Source organism: Cibotium barometz, chromosome 37, assembly GCF_041138505.1.
Source record: "Cibotium barometz isolate CiBa-2024 chromosome 37, ASM4113850v1, whole genome shotgun sequence".
Classification (NCBI taxonomy): domain Eukaryota; kingdom Viridiplantae; phylum Streptophyta; class Polypodiopsida; order Cyatheales; family Cibotiaceae; genus Cibotium; species Cibotium barometz.
The window spans coordinates 25,189,755-25,201,830 of NC_141082.1; positions in this window are offsets into that span (position 1 = coordinate 25,189,755).

Here is a 12,076-nt window from a genome sequence, read left to right on the forward strand (position 1 = left end):
GAATGCTTTGAGGTCTAGCTCTACCATGTGGTGGAGCTAGAATTGCATTTGAGGTCTAGCTCTACCATGAGAGTCGTAGAGGTAGAAAGCTTTGAGGTCTCGCTCTACCATGTGGTAGAGCAAGAATGCATCGATCTAGCTGTGTTTCATACACATCAAAACCAATTACTCCAAGAAGAGACCTACTTCACATGACAAGGTCCAAGGAGCTAGAATTGCATTTGATCTAGCTCTACTACGTGGTAGAGCTGTATTCTACCTAGACCACATCGTAGAGCTAGAATGCTTTGAGGTCCAGCTCCACCATGTGGTGGAGCTAGAATGCATTCTTCTAGCTTTACCATGTGGTAGAGCTAGACTTCAATGAATGTAATCGGCTGAGGTTGAATGTGACATTGGTAGAGAAGTATTCTACCTAAACCACATTGTAGAGATAGAATGCTTTGAGGTCTAGCTCTACCATGTGGTGGAGCTAGAATTGCAATTGAGGTCTAGCTCTACCATGTGGTGGAGCTAGAATCGTAGAGGTAGAAAGCTTTGAGGTCTAGCTCTACCGTGTGGTAGAGCAAGAATGCATCGATCTAGCTGTGTTCCATACACATCAACAAAACCAATTACTCCAAGAAGAGACCTACTTCACATGACAATAACCAAGGAGCTAGAATTGCATTTGATCTAGCTCTACCACGTGGTAGAGCTGTATTCTATCTAGACCACATCGTAGGGCTAGAATGCGTTGAGGTCCAGCTCTACCATGTGGTGGAGCTAGAATTGCATTTGAGGTCTAGCTCTATGTGGTAGAGCTAGAAGCCATGAGATATCTAATGCTCTTATAAAAAACTCCCATGGCACCCTTATGGGTTGCAACATAAAAAAAAGAGCATTGGGTTTAGAGCTTACCACAACTTGGTAGGTGGTGAGGACCTAACACCAAAGCATGGTCAGGATGAGAGGTCAAGAGAATAACACAATAGAGAATTATTTACATACTTTTATTTACTATGATACATGTGTTATCAATTATGCATAGAGGGCTCTTTGAGATTATCTCAAATCTAGAACCACCAACAAATTTATGCTTATGTGTGTATTAATTGATGATCAAGAGCCTCAAGTTAACAGGTATTGAGGCTGAACATTACCCTAGTTTTGATCATTATTTCGTATAGATATTTATAACTTCTTCAACTTACCTTTTTCAAGCCTCGTTAGGTCTTTTTTTAATTGTAATGTGAAAAGACCCTAGTTTTTGTGGAAGTGGCACGTGGGAATGGCCCCTTGACTGGAGGGAGGGAAATTCAAATTTGAAATTTGAATGAAGGAGCCTAGCTATGGCGGTGGAAGATGGAGCAAAGAGAGAGAGATTGCCATGTGTGTGCACGGGGGCAGAATCACGAGGGAGAGAGAGGTGAGCTAGATAAATGCATTCTAGCTGGACTTCAAAGTATTCTAGTGCTGGTTTTTCAATGGATATTATCTCTTCAAGTCAAGATAGAGGTACGATACTAGATGGATGATTTGTCATTTCAAGTCATCTTGCACTAGTTTAAGTCATTTCAACTCCAGCTCTACCATGTGGTAGAGCTAGAAATTTTCTCCAGCTCTAGCATGTGGTAGAGCATTCAAATTATCCCGCCCAAATTTAAATTCAAATCTTCCCGCCCTTTTAAAATTTAAAATGGTCTTGGTCTTTTTCAAATTTTCCTTGAACATCCATGTCGCTTGTGTAATACAAAGTTTCTCTTTCCCATCTTCATTGACAACTAGCACTTGGACAACACCGCATCCATTATCAAATTCAACGATACAACAAGGTACACATATTTTTGTCTCATATTAAATCATTATCTATGATTAGATTTAAAGTTTTGAACAATGTGTCAATTAAAATTCAGATGTAGAAAATAAAAGCATGCAAGAATTCAAAGAATTAGGAATGGTTGAAGAGAAAAAACCTGATACAGATTTGGGTTGCACTTCTTAGCAAATTGAATGGTGATGTTGAAATTGATACGGCCCCGGGAGAGATTCTGAAGGTATTGAAGCTGATACGGGAAGTTACTGGTAGACGACCCCTACAGCCAAGGCAGGAACATCCGTCAAAGAATTTCTTGATCAAAAAGCTTTGGAGAGCATCATGGAAGGCATCAAGGCATCGATGAGAACAGCCCCCTCCACCATACATGAAAACCAGGTCCTGCTGTCACACTATGGGGAGGCGCATGGCTGTTACAGTATTGTTGCAGAGGAGAGAGAGAGAGGTGCTCTGTGTGTGTGTGTGTTTTTTTTTATAAGAAAAAAAAGAGCTTGTTCAACACCTTGAGAGAGATACGGCGCACGCGTTAAAACCTTGCCCATGTCTGCTAACGCGGTACTGTGGGGAAGAGGAGGCTGTCAGAAAGGGAATCGCCACAGACAGGGTACATCAGCAGCAAGTGGAGGAAGATGATGTGGAGCGGCGTTGGGATCTTCTGGCCGGGCTGGGAGGAGAGACCACGCTTCCGTCCTGGTGCTGCTCTGCCTCCCCCGCACCCACCTTCCGCCGATTGCCTTGCTTGCGACACCGCGCTGCCCTGCTGTGTGCGCCACCGCACTGCACGCTTGATTTCAATATTACTGTAACATTTGCTGCCTATAAGCTAAGCTTGGCTAAGCTTAGCTTTTGCCTTGAAGAGAGCGGGGAGCGGCAATCAGCCGCGTGCATGCCAGAGCGCCCAACGAAGCTGATTCAAAGAGCGCCCAACAATTCTGTTCGCTCGCTTCTCCCCAGGAATCAGCCGCGCCAACGAACCTGCACCATAAATTGTCTGACTCAGATAGGGTTAACCTAGGTTTCAATTTACGCCACAAAGAGACGCGGCTGCCGTGCATGCTTTAATTTAGTAGGGCCTGGCTTATAGGATTGTTTAATAATTATATATAAATAGGCTTAAACATATATAATAGGCTTAAAGATATATAATAGGTTAAAGATATATAATAGGTTAATTATATATAAATAGGCTTAATTTTTATATAATAAGTTAACTTTAATAGGTTAACTATATTACTAACTTAAAGATATATAAATAGGCTTACAGGTTTAATAGATTAACTATAGTAACTATAGATTTGATTATATAAATAGACTTAAAGATATATATAAATTGGCTTAATATTAATTATAGTTTTAATAGGTTCACTATAGTAACTTAATTTAGCCTATTTATAGTTTATGATTATACTATATATATCTTATTTATAAACAGTCACTTTCTATAGCTATATAAATCAATCCTATTTATATATAAACCTATATAATTTAAAGTTTATAAGTTATAACCTATACTGACTTAAGTTATGTACATTAACCTATAATATATTAACCTACAACTATAACTATGTAGCTTACAGTAACTTAAATTATATTAATATTTATAATTATATAGCTTATTATAGTAACTTGTAGTTAATAAAAGCTTATTTTAATGCTACTATATTATAGCTTATTTAATAAATATAACTGTAAGCTTATAAGTTTGATTATAGTTTTTATTATAGGTTAAAGTATATGTATAAATTCAAGGGAATTTTGGTACAAAGATAGGGCAAGAAAATGTATCGGATTTCATACTACTGGAGGAATGTTTGAAAGATGTGGTCCTACCTTTTCCTACTGTAATGGATACTTCATCTCTCCAAGACTCATTATGGAGTGTCGTTCGATGGCCAAAGATTATTTTGCAAACTACTATCATGAATGGCAACTTAATTTGATCATTGAACGAAAGCTATAGCAGTGATGAAGAAGGGGATCATTCTGATCCTCCAATTTTAGATGCAATTCCTATAACAAGCCCTGAATTTGAAACATTGATTCCTACCATAGATTGTTAGGTATCAAGGACTAGGGAAGATCTTACATGCAATTCTAGCTCCACCACATGGTAGAGCTAGACCTTACATGCAATTCTAGCTCCACCACATGGTAGAGCTAGACCAAATACTTTAAGGTCTAGCTCTACCATGTGGTGGAGCTAGAATTATTCAGGTCTAGCTCTACCATGTGGTGGAGCTAGAGTCGTAGAGGTAGAAAGCTTTGAGGTCTAGCTCTACCATGTGGTAGAGCAAGAATGCATCGATCTAGCTGTGTTCCATACACATCAACAAATTTAAACCAATTACTCCAAGAAGAGACCAACTTCACATGACAAGAACCAAGGAGCAATAATTGCATTTTATCTAGCTCTACCACGTGGTAGAGCTGTATTCTACCTAGACCATATCGTAGAACTTTAAGGTCTAGCTCTACCATGTGGTGGAGTTAGAATGCATCAATCTAGCTGTACCATAAACCATGTTGTAGACCTAGAATGCCTAGAGGTCTAGCTCTACCATGTGGTGGAGCTAGAATACATTGATGCATTCTAGATCCACCACATGATATAGTTACCAGATAGTAGAGCAAGTTGTACGATGTGGTCTAGGTAGAATACAGCTCTACCACGTGGTAGAGCTAGATCAAATACTTTGAGGTCTAGCTCTACCATGTGGTGGAGCTAGAATTGCATTTAAGGTCTAGCTCTACCATGTGGTGGAGCTAGATCAAATACTTTAAGGTCAGACTCTAGATCTACCATGTGGTGGAGCTAGACCAAATACTTTAAGGTATAGCTCTACCATGTGGTGGAGCTAGAATTGTATTTAAGGTCTAGCTCTACCACGTGGTAGAATGGCTAGAGGTCTAGCTCTACCATGTGGTGGAGCTAGAATACATTGAACTAGCTCTACTATCTGGTAACTATATCATGTGGTGGAGCTAGAATGCATTAATGTAACTATATCATGTAACGGAGCTAGAGTTCATTGATCTAGCTCTACCATGTGGTAGAGCTATATCAAAATAATCTATCTAGACACCATGGTATCGCTAGAATGCTTTGAAGTCTAACTCCACTACATAGTAGAGATAGTCTTCAATGGGTTCTATTTCTACCATTAATGATAGAGCTAGTTCTAGCTCTAGTTCTACCTCGGCCACATGGTAGAGCTATACTTCATGGTAGAGTCTGATGTAGGTTCCAATCTAAAAAAAATGGTTACTAGATTTGATTACTAGTTTAACAAGTCCAACATGATTATGTGCAGGATGGATTTCCAATCTGGAGGGAGGGTCTACATGATGTTGAACAATGATTCTGTTGGTATTGGCCGCATGTGTAGAATTGATCCAAATTCCACTTGTAGTGGAACAAAGATTGGTCAAGGAAATGTGTCATTACTTGTGGAGGAATGCTTGAAGGATGTGGAACTACCATTCCCTACAATGGATACCATTTATCTAAAAAATGCATTATGGAGTAATGTTCGTTGGCCAAAAATGTTTTTAAGGCCTTTCACAAGGGAGCTGGAATTTGGAGAGTGGAGTGAAAGATGCAGTGATGCAGATCAAGAAGAGTCTGTGGAACCTCCAATTATAGATGCAATACTGATAACATCTCCAGAACTTGACATGCAAATCCGACAATCTTGGAAGAATGAGATGGTTCTTCTAAAGGATGAGAGCATGATGCAAACTATCTATCAAGGGACTATCTTATATGTGTTTCCATTTGAATGTGTCAACTTTCAACAACTTGGTGATGATTGTGTGGGTGTGGCTATTGAATGTGTCAACAACTTGGTGATGATTGTGTGGGTGTGGCTATTGAATGTGTCAACAACTTGGTGATGATTGTGTGGGTGTGGCTATTGAAAGTGCAAATGAATTTCAAACTATGCCGCAAGTGGATAGTATCACCCTAGTTAAATGGCCTATTAAACAGCTGACAATGCTGGATGGGAGCCCATTGCAACGCTATGTTCCGCTTAATGGCATGCATGTTGAACATGCTGATGTATGTAATGAGGATAATGATGGAGATGTAACTAATGAGGTTATTGTTGCCCAAACCTCTGCAAAAAGACGCTACACTTTCATAAACAGGATTCCGAAGCAGAGACCACAACCAGCATCTACATTATATATGTCACGTGAATCAATTCAAAGGATTTCATCCATTGATTGTTGTGCAAAAAAATGTTGTCAGCTAATCGATCGTGATGTACTAATGAGGATATGACAAGACTTTTGGGGACAATCTCAGGAGTCTCGTACAAATTATGTATATGATGTGCTTTCTACAGCTTGGCATCGTGATTCAGCTCAAAAAATTAAATATGAATTTAGGTTAAATGGGGTGATTGTTTGTTTGCAGAGCATGGTATGAGATGCATGGTATACCAAAGACATCCTTTTACCGTTACAGGGAAAAGTTTGAGTCCGGTGTGTGTCAATATCTGCATGGAAACACAGGGGTATTGAGGAGAGGCCTACAACATGCTAGTGAGGCAAGAGCACTACTTGATGAATTTGTGAACATGAACTCCGAGCCTGCGCCACACAAAAGTAGAACAATGCTAGATGGCTCAAGGGAAACCAGGTTGTCGATTCCATCAATATTCAAGCAAGTTGACATTTTAAATGAAATCAACGCAACACTTGAGCAGTTGGGACATGAGAAGAGGCTATCAAAGTCATCGTTTAGTAGAATTTGGAATAAAGAGTACCCACAAGTGTCCCTAACAAAGGCAAGTGAGTTCTCCAAGTGCACCTTGTGTAGTGGTCTCAAGGCAAAACTAGAAGCCAAACCTAGTCTAGAAGAAAGAGCAAGGCTCCTCAGTGAAAGAGATATTCACATGCGACAACAACAAAGTTGCAGGAGCTTATACTATGCATGGTGCATATTTTCGGAAACCCAACCACAAAAGTATGTATGCATCATCCATGACAAGATGGATCAAAAGAAAACAACCATTCCCAGACTACGGGTCCTTCCTAAGGGTGTGGATTCGGGATATAATTTACCAATTGCATTGATTGGTATGATCACTCATGGCCATGCAGAAGGTCATTATGGACACTTTATTTTGAATGGTTTATGGCCATCTGATCCTAATCTAACAATTGGCTCAATTGCAAGTTGTTTACATAACTTAGAGAGGATGGATAAGCATCCTCTTGGTGATCTAGTAACAAATGGGCTTCCAAGGAGCAATGTTTCACTTCTACATGCTTTAAATTCAAGGACAGCTTTAGACAACCACAATATGAGTGATGGTAAAGATCCCATTGTTGAACCATGTATAAATCAGGGAGACACAATGAATTGGGTTTCCTCGTTTCGCAAGTTGCCAGAAAACTTGTTGCTACAACTAGATAATTGTGCTGGAGAAAATAAAAATCGGTACTTATTTGCGTATTTGTCATTGCTTGTTGCACGGGGTGCTTTCAAAACTGTACAGTTGGGATTTCTAATGGTCGGACATACACATGAGGATATAGATGCCATGTTTAGCAGGTTTTCAGAGAAATTAAGAGTGGGGCAAACCTTTACTTTACCACATTTGATGGATACTTTAAGAACCAGCTCAACTTCTTCTCCAGTTCCCTTCTTGCTTACAGAGGTCCCTGACTTCAAGGCATATTGTGATGGCTACATTTGTGATGGGCAAGAAGCACTTATAGGTCACTCCAAACCACTTCTATTCAGGTTCTTCATGGAAGGAGACACACCGGTAATGCAATTTAAGGCACATGTAGCTATTCGTAATTGGAGTGGAAGTATCCATCTTTGGAAGACAGACAGTGAAGGTAAACCAAGGTTACCAAAAGGAGATCCACCTCTACTACCAATGGCCGAGCATATAAAGATGCATGCAGAAGTAATATCAGGATTGAAGGGTTACATAAAATTTTGGCAGAATCTAAGTAATGGTTCATTTGTGCCAAGATATTATAGGCCCGTCATAGATTATTGGAGTAATGTAATCGAAGAGCTTGGAAAACCAATTCAATCAGAGGCAAGAAAGTACACAGATTTTTGGCCAAAATCTGAAGGGTCCCATCAATTAGATGATATGAATGTTGAACAATTGCAGGCACAAAGATTCTTAGGTATTGAAGAACATAATGATCATTATTGTGGGCCTGCACGAGATATACCAAGGGAGGCATTTAACCCTATGCTACATGTTCAGCAAGGACACTTTGTTATGCTGCACCCAGATGACACAAACATCTATCCAGTTTGGCTTGCTATGGCTGAATTGGATATTGATGATGAGCCTACATCACCAAATTACAAGAAACTCTTGATTCAATATTGGGGACCTTGTGCAAGGAAGAAAGGTTTGACAGATACTCAAGCTTATGTTGATTGTTGGAAGGGATATTGGCAAATTAATGAGGCAGAACAACAAGTATGGGAAAATGCTGATGCAATTCTTTGGTCGTGGAGACCAAGGAATCCACCACCATACAAAAGAATCAAGATACCAGAAAAGGAAGCTCGTAAAGCAAAATCATGCTTAGGCTTGGCTTGTGAGGATGAAGCTCATATTGATGGTTCCTTCAATGAGGAGTAGCATTTGTAGATGCAATATTGACAATGTGGATTTTTAGGTTATAACTCTAATATCCAAAAGAGATGTACATTTGTACTATCTTCTTTATTTTTTATTTTCACTTATTGAATGAAATTTTTCTTTGTGCCTCCTACATTTTTTTAATATAATAATGTTTCTATCTTATTTGTTCAATTGTTTCATAAATTTTGTGCAGTGTACAACTCAATTGGTGCAGGTCCTTGTTGCAAAGAAACAAATACCACTTTCTTATTAATGGTGTTTATCAACACCACCTTCCTACATGATTATCAAACTCCTTTCAAAATATGTTTATGCACAAATACTAATTATATCACTTTTTTGGTTCGAACAGTGATTATCTCAACACTACCTTCCTCCGTTCTATATTAAGAAATTCCACAATAACTTTTGCCACATTAAGTCCCATATTAAGTGGGAAATTCCCATAATACATGAAACCTCTCAATTTCAAAATTCCCATAATGCGGGATTTTGAGGATATTTGAAAGGAGGGATATCCCTCAAGAAAGGTTTTTGTCCTAAAAAACTTTACTCTCAAGCGGACTACGTGCTAGTGTCATAGGTCTAAGAATAAATCTAGACCATGTTTAATATTTATTTCTCGAGTCCTTCCAAGAAACTTTTTAACATCTTGCAACGAAGATGTGGTATAGTGTCTACGCACGTATGGTGGTACTATTGATAAACTGCTTTGCAACAGATCAGTGGTTTCACACTTGTAACAAAGTGCTTCATTGTTGCATATTATTACCCTTCATAAGCGGTTACACACTTATGAATCATTTGGGTGGATTGTACCATTTATCAAGAAAATTTCAAACTATTAATAACCACATTATCAATCCATAGATAATGACTGAGCTTGCTGCGAAGCCATAGGTTGCTAGATAATTGATGGTAATTACAGAAGCCCAATGTCTCATTACATCATACATTCAATATAAATGCAAACATCACAGTACTTCGTGATGATGAACTTAGGAATTTCATCCTATCCCTGTTTGGTGTTGGTATGAAGTATAACTATGAGAACATTATTTGCTGCCTCCTCATTATAGCGGCAAAGCTACCTACCCATTACAGGTGGCAATCTCTACCAAGCTATAACCAATGAGACAAGCAAATAAACGAGTACTCTTGTAAGAACTTCATAACCATATCTCACACCAAACTCATAATCACTACGGATTAAATGTCAGGGCTTGCAAAATTGAATGTTATCTGATAGGTAGAGGGGATCATCAAACTACGGATGACCTTGAAAACTCACTAGGACTAGTGATGTGTAACTTTTTAAGTTACTCCACTCTCCTTGCTTATTCCATACCATCGATCAAATCGGTCCCTCGATTTGAGCAACGTCAACATATTTATGAGTACCTCGATACTCATGGATTGTGGTTCGGTAATTTAAAATGTTGATCTAGAGTATCTTTCACTCGAGGATCTTAATTTTATTAGCAGCTATGATTAGTAGTGAGTAACTACGTACCCACTATCATCACACTAGTAGCTCCATACTAGTCTGTGAGTAACTCCGTACCCAATGGCGTACCTCCCCCGAGTGGGAGTACCATATACAACCATCTATAACAAGATGCTGAAGTCACCTGCTGCTAAGAAGTGACTACACAAATTGACCCCTCCATTGCACATTGCAGTACAATTTCTGGTATTACAACACGAATTTTTGGACGTCCTTATCATAGAGGTCAACTTAAAAACTAGTGCATAGGTCTTGTGGAGTCTCGGCTGACCTAACCACACCACTGGTGACTTTCTACAAAAAATGTGGCGCCAAAGTCACCACCTATGTACTTTAACTCCGTAAAGTACATGGTCTTCATCTATCATCTATGGAAAGTTGTAAAACATTCCTGTGATGGATATTTATCACCCTAAAATCATTGTGCACTATTTTAGTGTGAAGAGCTTTTTTCCTGGGTACCATGGTTCACCCCAAGCTCATCTTTTGCTAAATTCGCCGATTTAACAAAAGATATGTCTGCCTCCGAACACTCTGGTTCAGCCCGAGACTTTGAGTTTACTTCTTAACACTCCGGTTAAGGCAAAACTCACCAGATACAGTAGGATTTACCACTAAGCTCTCCGGCTTAGCCTTCTATCCTAACTCAGCCCGAGTGTATGTACACTACATATGTCGGATCCGATTAACAATAACCAGGCTCATCTGGAGTGAGATACTACTCACTATTGCCATGTAAAACCTTATTAAATCCTAGAAATGCGCCACTCATTCCCCAGGGGTCATACGACTTATAGGGTTAACATGCACATGAACTTTGTAAGCAAAATAGCATGTCATGCAATATTACAATTGCTTATGTAGGAAAGTAATATATTTCCCAAATTCATATGGTAGCAACTAAAATGTGCTCACAATTTCACACTTATGTTGAACATAGGCAAGACTACGCTTGCAAAATGTTATAGGGCGTCCCCCATGCATGAAACTGTTCAACCAAACTAGTCTTACTGCTAACCTCTAGATTTAGATCACTCCGGAACTAAATCACTCTGTTAGCACTAGCACACCATCATAGTCTTGCTACCTAGAGCTTCTCTGAACTCTGTAACTGGGTTTTATCCCAACCTATGGCTATATTTGGTAATTTTCAAAGTTCAAATTTTATCTTGCACACTTTATCACTACAGACAAGTGTACATACAGACCTGCCAAAGAGTCAAGTTACATGCACAAGCCTTGGCGTCCCATTCCACCAAGACTACAATCGATTCCGTGAGAATTTGATGTCCCATACCATCAAATTACCACCAAACCAATTGATGTGACATATAAAAAGGCTCTTTCCCCCCTCGAAAGATCACCACAAACTCTCGAGCAGTGGGATGTCGACGCATGGCAATAAAGCGAAGAGAAAACCATGCTAGTAAGTTTAAGAATAGTTCTCTTCGTCGATCAACTTCTATAAGGGCATTGAGCATTACATCTCAAGACTATACCCCTTCAGATTTACCTTTGATTTCTACAAATCAATCCTAAATCTGCTATTATTATCTAGGCGTATGCTAATCCCTCAGATTAGTACTCCTAGATAAACCATTCAATTGAGTACTGCTAGCAGCACTGCTAGCCCCTTTATCCCAAGTAATACACACCTTAGGGATTACTTTGACAAGGCAATCTACGTGACTGAATCAAACTAGTCACCACTCTCTAGGCCCAAGTAGTGACACTATTTTGTTACTACCAACAAGGGCCAGCTTGCCTCTACTGGCCAAGGCTCTCTTGTTGCTACAAACAGTAAATAAGCAACTTGTTTGGACACAAGGCATAACCACATCAAGACTACGCTTGTACATGGTTCTCATTTGCCAAAGTTTATCACAATCTTCTAGCAACTGTTAAAAGATTGTGAAGGGTTATGAGCACTACGGCTCAATTAGGCTTACCTTGATTTCTCGTGATAAGCACTTCGTCTAATTTGGGCACAACTGACGCCATTGCCGATCCTCTTAGCCCAAGTAAAACACACCGCAGTTTTAGATTTACACTATAGCCAAACTACGTGACTTTGATGGTCAATACTAAGTCTATGCTCAGCTTAAATTTAGTCTCTCTGAA